Source organism: Bos grunniens, chromosome 13, assembly GCF_055505025.1.
Source record: "Bos grunniens cultivar Pamir isolate PY7600 chromosome 13, Bosgru_T2T1.0, whole genome shotgun sequence".
NCBI classification, from domain to species: domain Eukaryota; kingdom Metazoa; phylum Chordata; class Mammalia; order Artiodactyla; family Bovidae; genus Bos; species Bos grunniens.
Genome location: NC_141177.1, coordinates 11,653,263 through 11,666,690, shown reverse-complemented (window position 1 = coordinate 11,666,690; position 13,428 = coordinate 11,653,263). Strand labels below are relative to the sequence as shown.

The window sequence follows — 13,428 nt, the reverse complement described above, 5'->3', positions numbered from 1 at the left end:
CTCGTTGGCTGTTTGGGGAGAAGAGCCATTTCCCTGCTCCCTGGGAAGGAGCCCTGACATTTATTGAGCTCCTACTATGTGCCAGGCACTTGGCACATGTCATCTTATTTGATACAGTGTAAAGGTATTGTCCCCTTTGTGCAAATGAGGAAACAGAGGCTCAAGGAGGTCAAGTTAAGGACCCACACACCCACTGCACTTCACTGCCTCCATGGACAAGGTCCAGCTTTGTTTCCTCTGTTTCTCTGATCCTGCAGAGTTAGGTAAATGCCATAGTCATGATTTTGGAGCTATATTAAGTGTTTTTTTTTTCATAAGACATCCATTTGTAGGAAAGAAAACTGTTGGGCTCAGCAGCAGGGCAACAACTACAAAGAAAATTGCTATTAAGAGCATGCATTTTGGACTTCCCTGGTAGTCCAGTGGTTAAGAATCCACCTCCAATGCAGGGGTCATGGGCTTGATCCTTGGTTGGGGAACTAAGATCCCACATTCAACAGGGCAACTAACCCTGCACCACAATAACAGAAACCCATACACCGTGACGAAGATCCTGCATGTGGCAACTAAGACCCGAAGCAGCCAGATAAATAAATGAATACTTTTTTTTAAAAAAAGAGCATAGACTCGAGCTCCCAGCATTACAGTACATTCAGAACAGATTGACAGAGATGGTAGTTCCAAGGGAACCTGTGTGTGTGTTTCTTCCTGCCCTGCTCCAGGTGTGTCTGTCCAAAGTGGAATCAGGACGGCCGAAGGGAGGTGAGGAGATGTCAGCAGTCTGCTGACTCAAGGGACAAGCAGCTGCTTCCTCCTGCTCCCTCCTCCTGAGCTTATAGATGGGAAATGAAGCCAGAGAAGACCAGTGACCAGGCTGTGACCAGATTAGATTCCAAGTCCCTTGCCTCCTAGCCCACAGTGCCCTTCCCAAAATGACACACAGCTTCATAAGAGCAAACAAGGACTTCCCTGGTGTCCAATGTCTAAGATTCTGCACTCCCAGTGCAGGGGGCCCAGGGTCAATCCCTGTTCAGAGAACTAGATCCTACATGCATGCTGCAACCAAGAGTTTGCATACAGCAACTAAGGACCCCACATCCTGCCATGAAGATCGAAGATCCTATGTGTCACAACTGACTCAATGCAGCCAAATAAATAAATAGAATAAATATTTTTAAATTAGATAAGCAACAAGGAGCAAGCACAGGGAACTCTGCTCAATATTCTATAATAACCCAAATGGGAGAAGAATTTGAAAAAGATTCAGTTCAGTTCAGTTCAGTTGCTCAGTCATGTCTGACTCTTTGCGACCCCATGACTTGCAGCACGCCAGGCCTCCCTGTCCGTCACCAACTCCCGGAGTTCACTCAGACTCATGTCCATTGAGTCAGTGATGCCATCCAGCCATCTCATCCTCTGTTGTCCCCTTCTCCTCCTGCCCCCAATCCCTCTCAGCATCAGAGTCTTTTCCAATGAGTCAACTCTTCACATGAGGTGGCCAAAGTACTGGAGTTTCAGCTTTAGCATCATTCCTTCCAAAGAAATCCCAGGGCTGATCTCCTTCAGAATGGACTGGTTGGATCTCCTTGCAGTCCAAGGGACTCTCAAGAATCTTCTCTAACACCACAGTTCAAAAGCATCAATTCTTTGGCTTTCTTCACAGTCCAACTCTCACATCCATACATGACCACTGGAAAAACCATAGCCTTGACTAGATGGACCTTTGTTGGCCGAGTAATGTCTCTGCTTTTGAATATGCTCTCTAGGTTGGTCATAACTTTCCTTCCAAGGAGTAAGCGTCTTTTAATTTCATGGCTGCAGCACCATCTGCAGTGATTTTGGAGCCCCCAAAAAATAAAGTCTGACACTGTTTCCACTGTTTACCCATCTATTTCCCATGAAGTGATGGGACCAGATGCCAGGAGAAGAATTTGAAAAAGATTAGATACATGTATTATATAAAATAAAAGAAAATCTAAAAAAAAATTTAATCTCTTCACTGATAAGCTGTGCGAATTTAGTCAAGTTGCTTAACCTCCCTGAGCTTCGATTTCCTGATGCTCTCAGGAAAAATCCTGAATGGATAATACCTGTGATGAATAGCACTATAACATTCACACACACACAAACACCTTGCAAACTATGTAGCCCCCTCTTAATTTTACTTATTATCATTACCCCTAGTTTATAATTCCTTTGAGAATGGGGATCATACTTTCTCTGTGTTTTCATCCATCCTTCCTAATGCCTCACACATTGGAAACAGTCTATAAGTGCCTTAAGAGATAAACAAGCTATTGGCTATCATACTAGTGATCATTTAAAGAGGCAGTAAAGTATTACCAAGATTGCCCTTTTAAACCTTCTCTTTCTCTCTCCATGATGATCCCTGGTTTGATTTTCTCTGTTCTGAGAGATCTGCCCTGACCTACATGCAGAAATTAGTCTGTTTACAGAGTAGAGCCTGCCTCCTGATGCCACAGCCCAGATGACCAGTGAAGCATCAGAAAGTCCTGGTAAATCATTAGGATCTTGAGAATTTGTTTTGTTTTCAAGGGTCTAATCCAGTGCATCTTTGTTCAGAGAGTTTGGTTGAAGCTGCTCTTCAAAGATTGCTGTCCTCCTCCATACTCTTACAATGGGGCTTCTTCTTAGAGACATTTGGTGTCCCAAGTCCCTGCAACTACCCCCTTTTCGCAGCATAGCAGGAGCAATCACTCCCACATCAAGGCTCAAATACTGCCTTGGGATTACTTGTTAGTTTTAAGAAATACAGAGGTACCTTGCCAAATAAACTATCATAATCTGTAATTTAAAATGTCCTGAAGATTGGGCTGTTAGCTATTTTGGGGGGAGGAAGAAGCAAATAGAACTAAGTCAATCCCCACCCCAGGAATACATCTCAGGCAACTTTTCATGCTTGAACCTGCTGAGTGATGCTAGGTCTAGAAAATTCACCTCCGAGCCTCCAGGAGTCATTGCTCACTGCAGTTATGTTGTACTGGTCTGCTACCACGGTGTTCAGAACATTTGGGGGTTGGGGGACACACCTGGAGAGCATAACATAGGAATGGCATTCCTCATAGGAATGACAAAGATCACCTTATCTTGTTCAGCAGTGGTATCAGCAAAAACTGAACATTCCCATGGGAAACTCTGGGGGTCCTGGAAGCCTGTGCACCTCTTTGAGAATGTCTTGTCATGTCTCGTGTTTTGTGTAATGGCTTCTCTCCCTGAAATTTAAATCTTGAATGGATAGACAAAGAAATTGCAAAAATATGGGGTCCATCCCAGCCCCACCTTATTCTGCTTCCTACCCTCAGGAGCTGCCTTGATTCTTATACATTTTTCTCCAGCCTCCATCCATCTGCAGGGCTCCAACAATCTCCCTTCTGTGAGAAGTAGAGAGCTGGTTTCTGAATCTCATAATCCAACCCTTTCGGAAGGTATAGATGGTATAAATATCCAGAAAATAGGATGATGCCTGGAATACATTTGCTCCAAATGATGTGGGACTGAACTGTTTCCCCTTGCCCTCTGCAGCAGATATGCACTGATACATGCTCATGTACAAGCTCTCTGGCCCAGATCCCTGAGGGGCAGGATGGAAGTTGCTAGTGAAGCTTCAAGTTCAAGGATCCTTGCCTGCTAGAAGCATCTTCAGTCCTACTCTCACCTGTTACATAGTGAGCAAGAAAAGTGCCTCTTGGAAGTAGAACCACTTGCCAAGAGCAGTTCATGGTCTTTAGCTATCCCTGAAGGAGTAAAGTCTATCCTGTACCATTGAGATGTGAATTCCTGGATTTGGAACAATTATTCTTGCCTAAAGTTCTTTCTACCCTCCTCAAGAGGCATCACAAAATCCATTTAACTGTGTTTAATTTAACATATGTGGAAGCAGATCTAAACGCCCCAGCTCCACACTCCACAGGCCCTGGTAGAGAGCCCACAGCTTCCTTAATGAATGCTGGGTCAGAATCCAGTCCATCCCCTAGCTGAGAGCTCAGGGGTTCCCCAGGAGGCTCAGGAGTTCCCGAGGCATTCTGTATGACACTTCCCCCTAGGGCACTGTATCAGTAACAGTGGGATAACTGATGAAAGACCACTCTATGCTGCCTACCATAAGTTCCCCAGGAGCTACTGCATTAACCTGCTCTTTAAGGCACTCTATATTTTCCCTTCCTTGGGCCACTTTCCTGCAGACCCTTCCTCAGATCATTTCCTAGGGAAATCACAGGCATTTACACCTTTATCTGCTTCTGGGGGAGCCTACTTCTAAGACGTGTGCCCCTAAACAAATGGGGTGCACAGCCTCTCCTGCCCTTCAGAGTCCATTTACCTCAAAAGGAAATTGACTGTCATTTAGCCTGGATTTGTCAGCAGATAAACCCAAACAACTCATTAGCTTTCCTTTAAAAATAATCATTGTAGTAATCAGGCTAAAAAAATAAGGAAATCTAGTAACTATCAATATTTTAAACATACTAATATAAAAGAATAAATTAAATAATAAACAGTAATTAAAATGCTGCATAAGCAGGTGGTTGGGGCTGCTGGGTTTTATCTTTTTGTGATTTTGTTACACATTAGATCAGCTCCATTCATTTCCTCTGTAGAGGAACCTACAGCTGCTGTGACCTTCCTTTCTGCGATCCCCTTCACTGGCTCCTTTTGAAAGAAGGAAGACCTGTGAAAATCATAGAGGCAATCAGGACTCACGAGGGACTGATGTTTGTGAATCACTCCAGAAACTTCTGTGCGTTATTTCATCAGTTCCTCTCAACGGCCCATGAGGGAGACGAGCTCATCTTCACTCTCCAGGTGCAGCAGGGACTCTGGAGTGTCAGGAGACCTGCCCAGGACCACAAGACCCAAACTCACGTGATTCAAAACCCACGTGACTCAAAACCCACCCTGTGGCCTTCTCCTCCAGCTGTGCATGTGCTGATTGGGATGAGGAGGGAGGGAAGAACAGTAGACCTAACCTGAGGTTAGGTGCTGAGCTGAGGTGCTGGCAAAGGCCTTTCAACTTGTAGGTCACTGCTTCCTTCTGGTCTGGAAAGCTTCCAGAGAAGAATAAAGGCAGAGAGTCGATGTGGGATAGAAGGACCAGAATCTGGAACAGAAGACACAAATGGAAATCCTTTATCCTTCCTCCCCTCTCTCAGTCCCTGCCTCCCTCCCTTTCTTTCTTTTTTTTTTTTTTTCCAATCATGAGCAAGGGCTCAAGGGAGCCCAGAAATACCTGGAGGCTTATTTAAGAGGGGTTAACTCTTTTTAAAGACTCTGATAAAGGCTCATGTACTAATGGTTTGGACAGAGAAAACAAAATCTCTTTGTGTCATCTGACTACATGGTTGTAGGTAGGTTAGGCTGAAAACACAGTGTCTCTCCGCTTCTTGGGCAATACAAGAACTAGTGGGCAACAGCACAGGGCCTGGCACCAAGTAACGGCTCAGGAATGGCTCAAGGCTCGCTCCTTCTCACCCTTTCCCAGTTCTGGCAAATAAGAGGTTCACCAGCTTGATTTCTCAATACTAATGTCTGCCTTCCAGCATCCCATACTGCCTGCTTCCATCAAGAAGCTAAACCAATATTTCCAACTCATCAACACTTAAACACGAGGCCAATTTGCCCAATACACTGTCTATTTATTTTCCAGGCTGCAATCTTTATGATGCCTATTCCTGAGGCAGTTAATTTGCTCTTGAATACATAGCTTTGTGTATTGGTTACCCATTTCATTAGCGGCGATATTGAGACCGGCTGGGACGTGTGGAGGATTTTTCAACTGAGTGAAAGAAGGTTTTTAATAAGCCCCATCATCGCTGGCTTTATGGTTCCATTTGATGAGCGACAAATGTATTCATTTGGCAGCTGCATTCCTTAATCAGGTATTCACTGGGTAACAGCACATATAAATATGGAGAAACACAGAATTTAGGGAGCTGAGTGCAGTCATTTTCCACAGGGATTGGAGCATTGTCTGTATTCACCATCAGTTTTCAAGCAAGAGCCTCTCCTTGCTGGATCTGAAATTCTGTACATAAGCACGTGGGGCCCAGCTATGACTCACTGCCTCCCTCAAGAGCATCCTCCTCCACCAATGGGCCAGACCCTCCAGAGCACTCCTGGACCCTCTTCTACATCAAACAAGTCTCCAGCCATTTGGTTCCTTTGATCGATGGTACTTTTAAACCTTTCCTGTGACTCCCACTCCATTTGCCCTCAAAATTCCCCTAGAGGAAAAAATGACTAAAGTACGTGAGCTCTACTTTCAACAGCTTTATTGAGGTATAACTGACAAAAATTGTGTATATGTAAGGTATACATTTACATGATCTTTATATATATGTATACCTTACATATACACAATTTTTATTTGTCAGTGTATATGTAAGGTATATATACGGGGGCTTCCCTCATAGCTCAGTTGGTAAAGAATCTGCCTGCAATTCAGGAGACCTCGGTTCGATTCCTGGGTTCAGAAGATCCACTGGAGAAGGGATAGGCTATCCGCTCCAGTATTCCTGGGCTTCCCTTGTGGCTCAGCTGGTAGAGAATCCACCTGCAACTGGGGAGACCTGGGTTCCATCCCTGGGTTGGGAAGATCCCCTGGAGAAGGGAAAGGCTACCCACTCCAGTATTGTGGCCTGGAGAATTCCACAGACTACAGTCCATGGGGTCGCAAAGAGTCAGACACGACTGAGCGACTTTCACTAAGGTATACATATAAACGAATATGTTGTGCAAGGTTCACCAAACTCAAGCTAATTAATATCTCCATTGTCTCACAAAGTTACCACTGTTTTCTTTTTTGGCCTGTATGACTTGAACACTTAACATCTACCCTCTTAACAATATTTACCCTCAGGTGTACAATACACGATTGTTAACTACAGTCATATTGCTTTACATTAAATCTGCAGAATCTAATCATCTTGCATAAATGAAACTTCATACCCTTTCACCAACAAGTCCCCATTTCCCCCTCTGCCTGCCCTTGGCAACCACCATTCCACTCATTGCTTCTGAGTTTGGCTATTTTAGATTACACATTTAAGTGAAATTGTTACCAAAACCCAAGTCCTTGTGCTCGAAGCACGGTGAGGCCAAACAATATCAAAACGTCAGAGTCGGGAGCAAGGCAAGGTTTACTGCAGGGCCATGCAAGGAGATGGGTGGCTCCTCTGACTCCCTGGAAGCTCTTAGCAAAGCCCTTTTCTATGAACAATGAGGGAGGGGCATGAGTAGTTTGCAAACTTCTTGGTGTCAGAGCCTTTGTTTTTGAGGTCAGGTCATAGAGCTGAGTCTTTCCTATAAACCTCCACCAAAACCAATGTTATTCTCTGTTCTAACAAGAACGGGCAAGTTCTCAAGGCACAACTTTCCTCCTCCAAGGTCCTCCTGGCAAAGAGGAGGCAGATCTTAGTTGGTGGATCCCTTGGGGCCAGGTCCCCAGACGCAGTTATCATCGCTGAAGGAGCCAGGCACCCAGGACCCAGGCTCTCAGGCCACCCAACTGTGTCCCATGCAGACAACCACTGCCATTAGGTTGAAGAGGCAGCATTGGGGAGAGGTTCATCTCAGCCTCAAGGACTGGGCCTGGCCAGTGGGTGGTCTTGGTGAGGGCTCTGGAGCCCCCAGGGATCTCCAGCTCATCTGCTCGCCCAAAGCTGGGAGAAGGCCGGGATCCACCTCTTACCTCACTCTCTGCTGGACGCCCACCACTCTGACAACTGCTGGCTTAACGGACCTACTAACGGTTGCTCACTGACAGCCGGTTACTTGTGGGAGGGGCCCACTGTGGCGCCTGCCAATGGCTGAGCAGGACCACTAACGGTTGCTCACTGACAGCTGGCCACTTGTGGGAGGGGCCCACTGTGGCACCAGCCAATGGCTAAGCAGGACGACTAATAGTCCCGGGTTAACGTTGCTCGGGAACAGGATGTGGGAGGTGGCATGGAGTGCAGGCAAGGGTAATTGTGCACAGCAATAGCCACTTGCTGAAGGCCTTGCTCTGCCGCACTCTATTACAAAAATCATATAGTATTTCTCTTTTCCTCTCCAGCTTATGTCACCTAGCATAGTGTCCTCCTAGCATAGTGTCCTCTAAGTTGAGCCATGTGTCATAAATGATGGAACTTCCTCCTTTTTTAAAGCTGAATAATAGTCCATGCCCCATCTTCTTTATCCGTTCATCCTTCCACAAACATTTAGGTTGCTTTCATGTCTTGGCTATTGTGAATAATAAAGCAATGAATCTGGGAGTGCGGATATGTCTTCAAGATCCTGATACCAGCTCCTTTGGAAACAGACTCAGAAGTAGGATTGCTAGATCTTACGATAGTTTTATTTTTAATTTTTACAAAAAATATTTTGTAGGAACTTCATACTGTTTTCCGTATGGAAAACTACACTAATTTACATCCCCACCAACAATAAGCAAAGCTTCTCTTTTTCCAACATGCTTACCAACGCTTGTTATTTCTTGTCTTTTTGATAATAGCTATTCAAATAGACGTTTCTAGGAATTTCTTTTGTTTTCCTTGGACCTGGGACAGAAGCCATTCCCCTGAGGACAGTGAGATTGGGTTTCTCAGGAGGTTGAAGACTAGAATGCATGTGTGTGTGTGTGTGTTTGGTGTATGTATGTGTGTAAAGTGCCCCCATTGATAAGATTAGAATAGTACGTCTAGCTAGACTGTCATGGCAGGAACCATGTTTGTTTACTGCTGTATCCATGGAACCCAGAGCAGTGTCTGGCATATCAGGATTCTTAGCATATGTTAGGAAAGGATTAATCAATCAAGGGCCTGTTCTCTGTTCAGCTACTTCTAGGATATAAGTGGAAACTCCCAGATATGCCAACAGAAGGTGGCTTAACAAAAAGCAGAAAACCTCCTCCCCCTACTCAGGCCGACAGTGGCCTTTCCTAGACAAAGCCTCCATGCTGAGAACCCTGAGGGAAAACAGGGGCAAAGAAAGAAGAATGGCAAAGGAGAAAGTGAACAGATGGGGGAAACCTACCCCAGCTGTTGGCATCCATGAACAAGGAAAACCAATCTCGGTTTGGAAAGGATAATGTTTGTAAGGACTTGGCCAGGATTATAATGAAAAAAGGAAATGCACTAAATGTTGTGGAAATAACACACATTCCCCCCCCCCTCATATCTGGAACTGCTTGAACCTCTCATTTTATTCATGGTGTCAAAACAGACCCTGGATCAGAAAGAGGCAGGCCAGGACCTCTAATGTCAATACATAGGCAGCTGGGAAGTTCAAGGCCATGGCCACAGAAACACAGTGGGTTCAGGTGTGGATAATATTGTCCAGAAGACAGGGCACCAACAGCAGGGTCCAGGAAACAGGAGGTGAGATGTCATAGAAGTCCCGGGATTCTTGTGTGTGGTCCTTGAGTATGGGAGCAGGCACGTAGGAATCGGGGATATCTGGGCAGTGATAGACTGAGAGCTCCTCCCACCAAGGAGACTTTCCTGACTCCTTTTCCAGGAGCAAGGCCCCTCAGCAGCCTCCCACCTCCCTGCTCTAGTTACCACATACCTTCCTTTACAACCGACAGCTTTCCTGGCTGCCTCAACCACTGAGCTCTCCTTATTGGCAGGAACCACATCTCACAGGAGGTGCAAAATGCTATGTAAAGGGAAGAGCCTGCCATTCAGGTTGACTGTGTGGGGAGGAAAAAAAAATCACTCTGGAACCGAAAGACAGATTAGAGCTTTCCCACTCAAAGTTTTGCTGTTTTGAGGACCAGCACATTGGCACTGCCTGGAGCCCTGTTACAAAGGCTGTGTCTTGGGCTCCACTCAGACCTCCTGAATCAGAGTCTGCATGTTCACAATAACCCCAAGTGATTCATAAGATCATTATAATTTGAGAAGCAGTGGGCTAGAGAATTGAACTTGGACCTCTGGGACTCTAAATTTATAGTTCTTTGAACTCCCACATTTCCATAGTGCTTTGAAAGTCATACAGTACTCTGATAAATTTTCTCTTAATGCTTCCCCAGGCTGAATTGAGTAAGGGAGAAAGAGTATATTATTAAAAAAAAAAAAGAATGAAAGAAACAAACAAAAAGCCTAGAACTCACTAACAGAGTGCCTACTCTAAACCAATCACAATGCTATAAGCTGTCACAAAATACATTCTCTTAAGTCACTAAAGCAAGCACTAAAGTTAGGAGAATAATGGGCCCATTTTCCAGATGGAGTCAGATTAAGAATGATTCACAAACTTTACCAAATTCACTCAATTTGCACTTGCTCAGCTGTGAGAAACAGAGAGGCCATCCTGGTCTAACTCAATCAGGTCCTTATACAGAAAATAAGTGACTCAGTTCCTCTCACTGCTTGGAGCCTTATGTAGTGGGATTTTAGTCCATCATACATCTAAGCTGACTTGTCTTCACTCAGGGCACCATGGGAATGGGTTGGCTGTCCATCAGCGCTTTCTGATTCTTGTGGAGTCCAACAGTTGGAAAAAAAAAAGAAAGAAAGAAAAAAAATAGGTGACTCAGAATCCTAGGATAGGAAATTCAACAAGACCAAATGTTATGAGCCTTAAAGGGGACAGCAGTCAAGAACCAAGGTACCTGTCTTTGTTTCTTGAGAATCCAACTTGCCCTTGAGATGGGAATTCTTGTGCAAGTGATTATTGAGGGAGGCTCCTAGGAGGAAGGTGAGAGGGAATCAGGACAGGGAAGGGGAGAGAGGAAATCTAAGCAGGAATGTCATCTCAGGTGGAGACCAGGTCCAGCCTGATCACACAGGGAGCTCCAGGGTATGAATGGCACAGAGTCGGCCTCATCTTGAGTCGGGACGCCAGCCTCCTGTACTTCATGTGAGTCAGTCCTTGCAGCTGGTTGCTGGGGACAGAGGAACTAACCCACCTGGCTGGAAAGCCCTAAGGTTGAGGGTTTCTCTGGGGAAGAAACAACTTTAAGGTGTTAGCAGCCAACGTGCACAGAAGCTGAATGTGTAAGGGCACCAGTGAAGGGGAGGGTCAGCAACAGTGTGTGTGCCTCTTGTCTTTCCTTCTTGGGAACAACCTCTGCTCTAGCATGAGGCATCACTGTCTCTCTCTGCGCTCTGCTCCCTTCTTCCCACCGCTGAAAGCAGTCCTCCAGTGGCCCACATGTATCTTGTGTGTGTGTGTGTGTGTGTGCGCGCGCACGCGCGTGCTCTGTCCCTCAGTCATGTCTGACTCTTTGCAACCCCATGAACTGTAGCCTGTCAAGCTCCACTGTCCATGGAATTTTCCAAGCAAACATTATCCTCAATGGTGAAAAATTGAAAGCATTTCCTCTAAAGTCAGGAACAAAACAAGGGTGCCCACTTTCACCATTACTATTCAACATAGTTTTGGAAGTTTTGGCTACAGCAATCAGAGCAGAAAAAGAAATAAAAGGAATCCAAATTGGAAAAGAAGAAGTAAAACTCTCACTATTTGCAGATGACATGATCCTCTACATAGAAAACCCTAAAGACTCCACCAGAAAATTACTAGAACTAATCAATGATTATAGTAAAGTTGCAGGATATAAAATCAACACACAGAAATCCCTTGCATTCCTATACACTAATAATGAGAAAACAGAAAGAGAAATTAAGGAAACAATTCCATTCACCATTGCAACGAAGAGAATAAAATATTTAGGAATATATCTACCTAAAGAAACTAAAGACCTATATATAGAAAACTATAAAACACTGGTGAAAGAAATCAAAGAGGACACTAATAGATGGAGAAATATACCATGTTCATGGATTGGAAGAATCAATATAGTGAAAATGAGTATACTACCCAAAGCAATTTATAGATTCAATGCAATCCCTATCAAGCTACCAACAGTATTCTTCACAGAGCTAGAACAAATAATTTCACAATTTGTATGGAAATACAAAAAACCTCGAATAGCCAAAGCGATCTTGAGAAAGAAAAATGGAACTGGAGGAATCAACCTACCTGACTTCAGGCTCTACTACAAAGCCACAGTTATCAAGACAGTATGGTACTGGCACAAAGACAGAAATATAGATCAATGGAACAAAATAGAAAGCCCAGAGATAAATCCACGCACATATGGACACCTTATCTTTGACAAAGGAGGCAAGAATATACAGTGGATTAAAGACAATCTCTTTAACAAGTGGTGCTGGGAAATCTGGTCAACCACTTGTAAAAGAATGAAACTAGAACACTTTCTAACACCATATACAAAAATAAACTCAAAATGGATTAAAGATCTCAACATAAGACCAGAAACTATAAAACTCCTAGAGGAGAACATAGGCAAAACACTCTCTGACATACATCACAGCAGGATCCTCTATGACCCACCTCCCAGAATATTGGAAATAAAAGCAAAAATAAACAAATGGGACCTAATTAAACTTAAAAGCTTCTGCACATCAAAGGAAACTATTAGCAAGGTGAAAAGACAGCCTTCAGAATGGGAGAAAATAATAGCAAATGAAGCAACCGACAAACAACTAATCTCAAAAATATACAAGCAACTCCTACAGCTCAACTCCAGAAAAATAAATGACCCAATCAAAAAATGGGCCAAAGATCTAAATAGACATTTCTCCAAAGAAGACATACAGATGGCTAATAAACACTTGAAAAGATGTTCAACATCACTCTTTATCAGAGAAATGCAAATCAAAACCACTATGAGGTACCATTTCACACCAGTCAGAATGGCTGCGATCCAAAAGTCTACAAATAATAAATGCTGGAGAGGGTGTGGAGAAAAGGGAACCCTCTTACACTGTTGGTGGGAATGCAAATTAGTACAGCCACTATGGAGAACAGTGTGGAGATTCCTTAAAAAACTGGAAATAGAACTGCCTTATGATCCAGCAATCCCACTGCTGGGCATACACACTGAGGAAACCAGAAGGGAAAGAGACACGTGTACCCCAATGTTCATCGCAGCACTGTTTATAATAGCCAGGACATGGAAGCAACCTAGATGTCCATCAGCAGATGAATGGATAAGAAAGCTGTGGTACATATACACAATGGAGTATTACTCAGCCATTAAAAAGAATACATTTGAATCAGTTCTAATGAGGTGGATGAAACTGGAGCCTATTATACAGAGTGAAGTAAGCCAGAAGGAAAAACATAAATACAGTATACTAACGCATGTATATGGAATTTAGAAAGATGGTAACGATAACCCTGTGTACGAGACAGCAAAAGAGACACTGATGTATAGAACAGTCTTATGGACTCTGTGGGAGAGGGTGGGAAGATTTGGGAGAATGTCATTGAAACATGTGAAATGTCATGTATGAAACGAGATGCCAGTCCAGGTTCAGTGCACGATGCTGGATGCTTGGGGCTGGTGCGCTGGGAAGGCCCAGGGGGATGGTATGGGGAGGTTGGGAGGGAGGAGGG

General features: G+C 44.2%; 1 long non-coding RNA gene and 1 other non-coding gene across 5 annotated transcripts in view; one reads left to right on the top strand and one right to left on the bottom strand.

Moving 5' to 3' along the window:
* The window catches only part of LOC147360211 (uncharacterized), a 38,983-nt gene extending 31,077 nt beyond the window's left edge, over nucleotides 1-7,906 (bottom strand). For 2 of the 4 annotated variants that reach the window (XR_015139004.1, XR_015139006.1), the window contains exons 1-3: nucleotides 7,706-7,894; nucleotides 4,986-5,116; nucleotides 4,720-4,852 (exon numbers count right to left, since the gene is read on the bottom strand). This is a non-coding gene — a long non-coding RNA (uncharacterized LOC147360211). Of the gene's footprint in view, nucleotides 1-1,156; nucleotides 1,889-4,544; nucleotides 4,853-4,985; nucleotides 5,117-7,705 lie in introns of those variants that run through there. The other 2 variants (XR_015139005.1, XR_015139003.1) reach the window with 2 other exon arrangements.
* A 2,443-nt stretch (nucleotides 7,907-10,349) lies between these two features.
* On the top strand, nucleotides 10,350-10,496 carry LOC147360210 (small nucleolar RNA SNORA79). Its single transcript, XR_015140076.1, has one exon. It is a non-coding gene; the product is annotated as a small nucleolar RNA SNORA79 (small nucleolar RNA).
* Nucleotides 10,497-13,428: the final 2,932 nt, after the last annotated feature.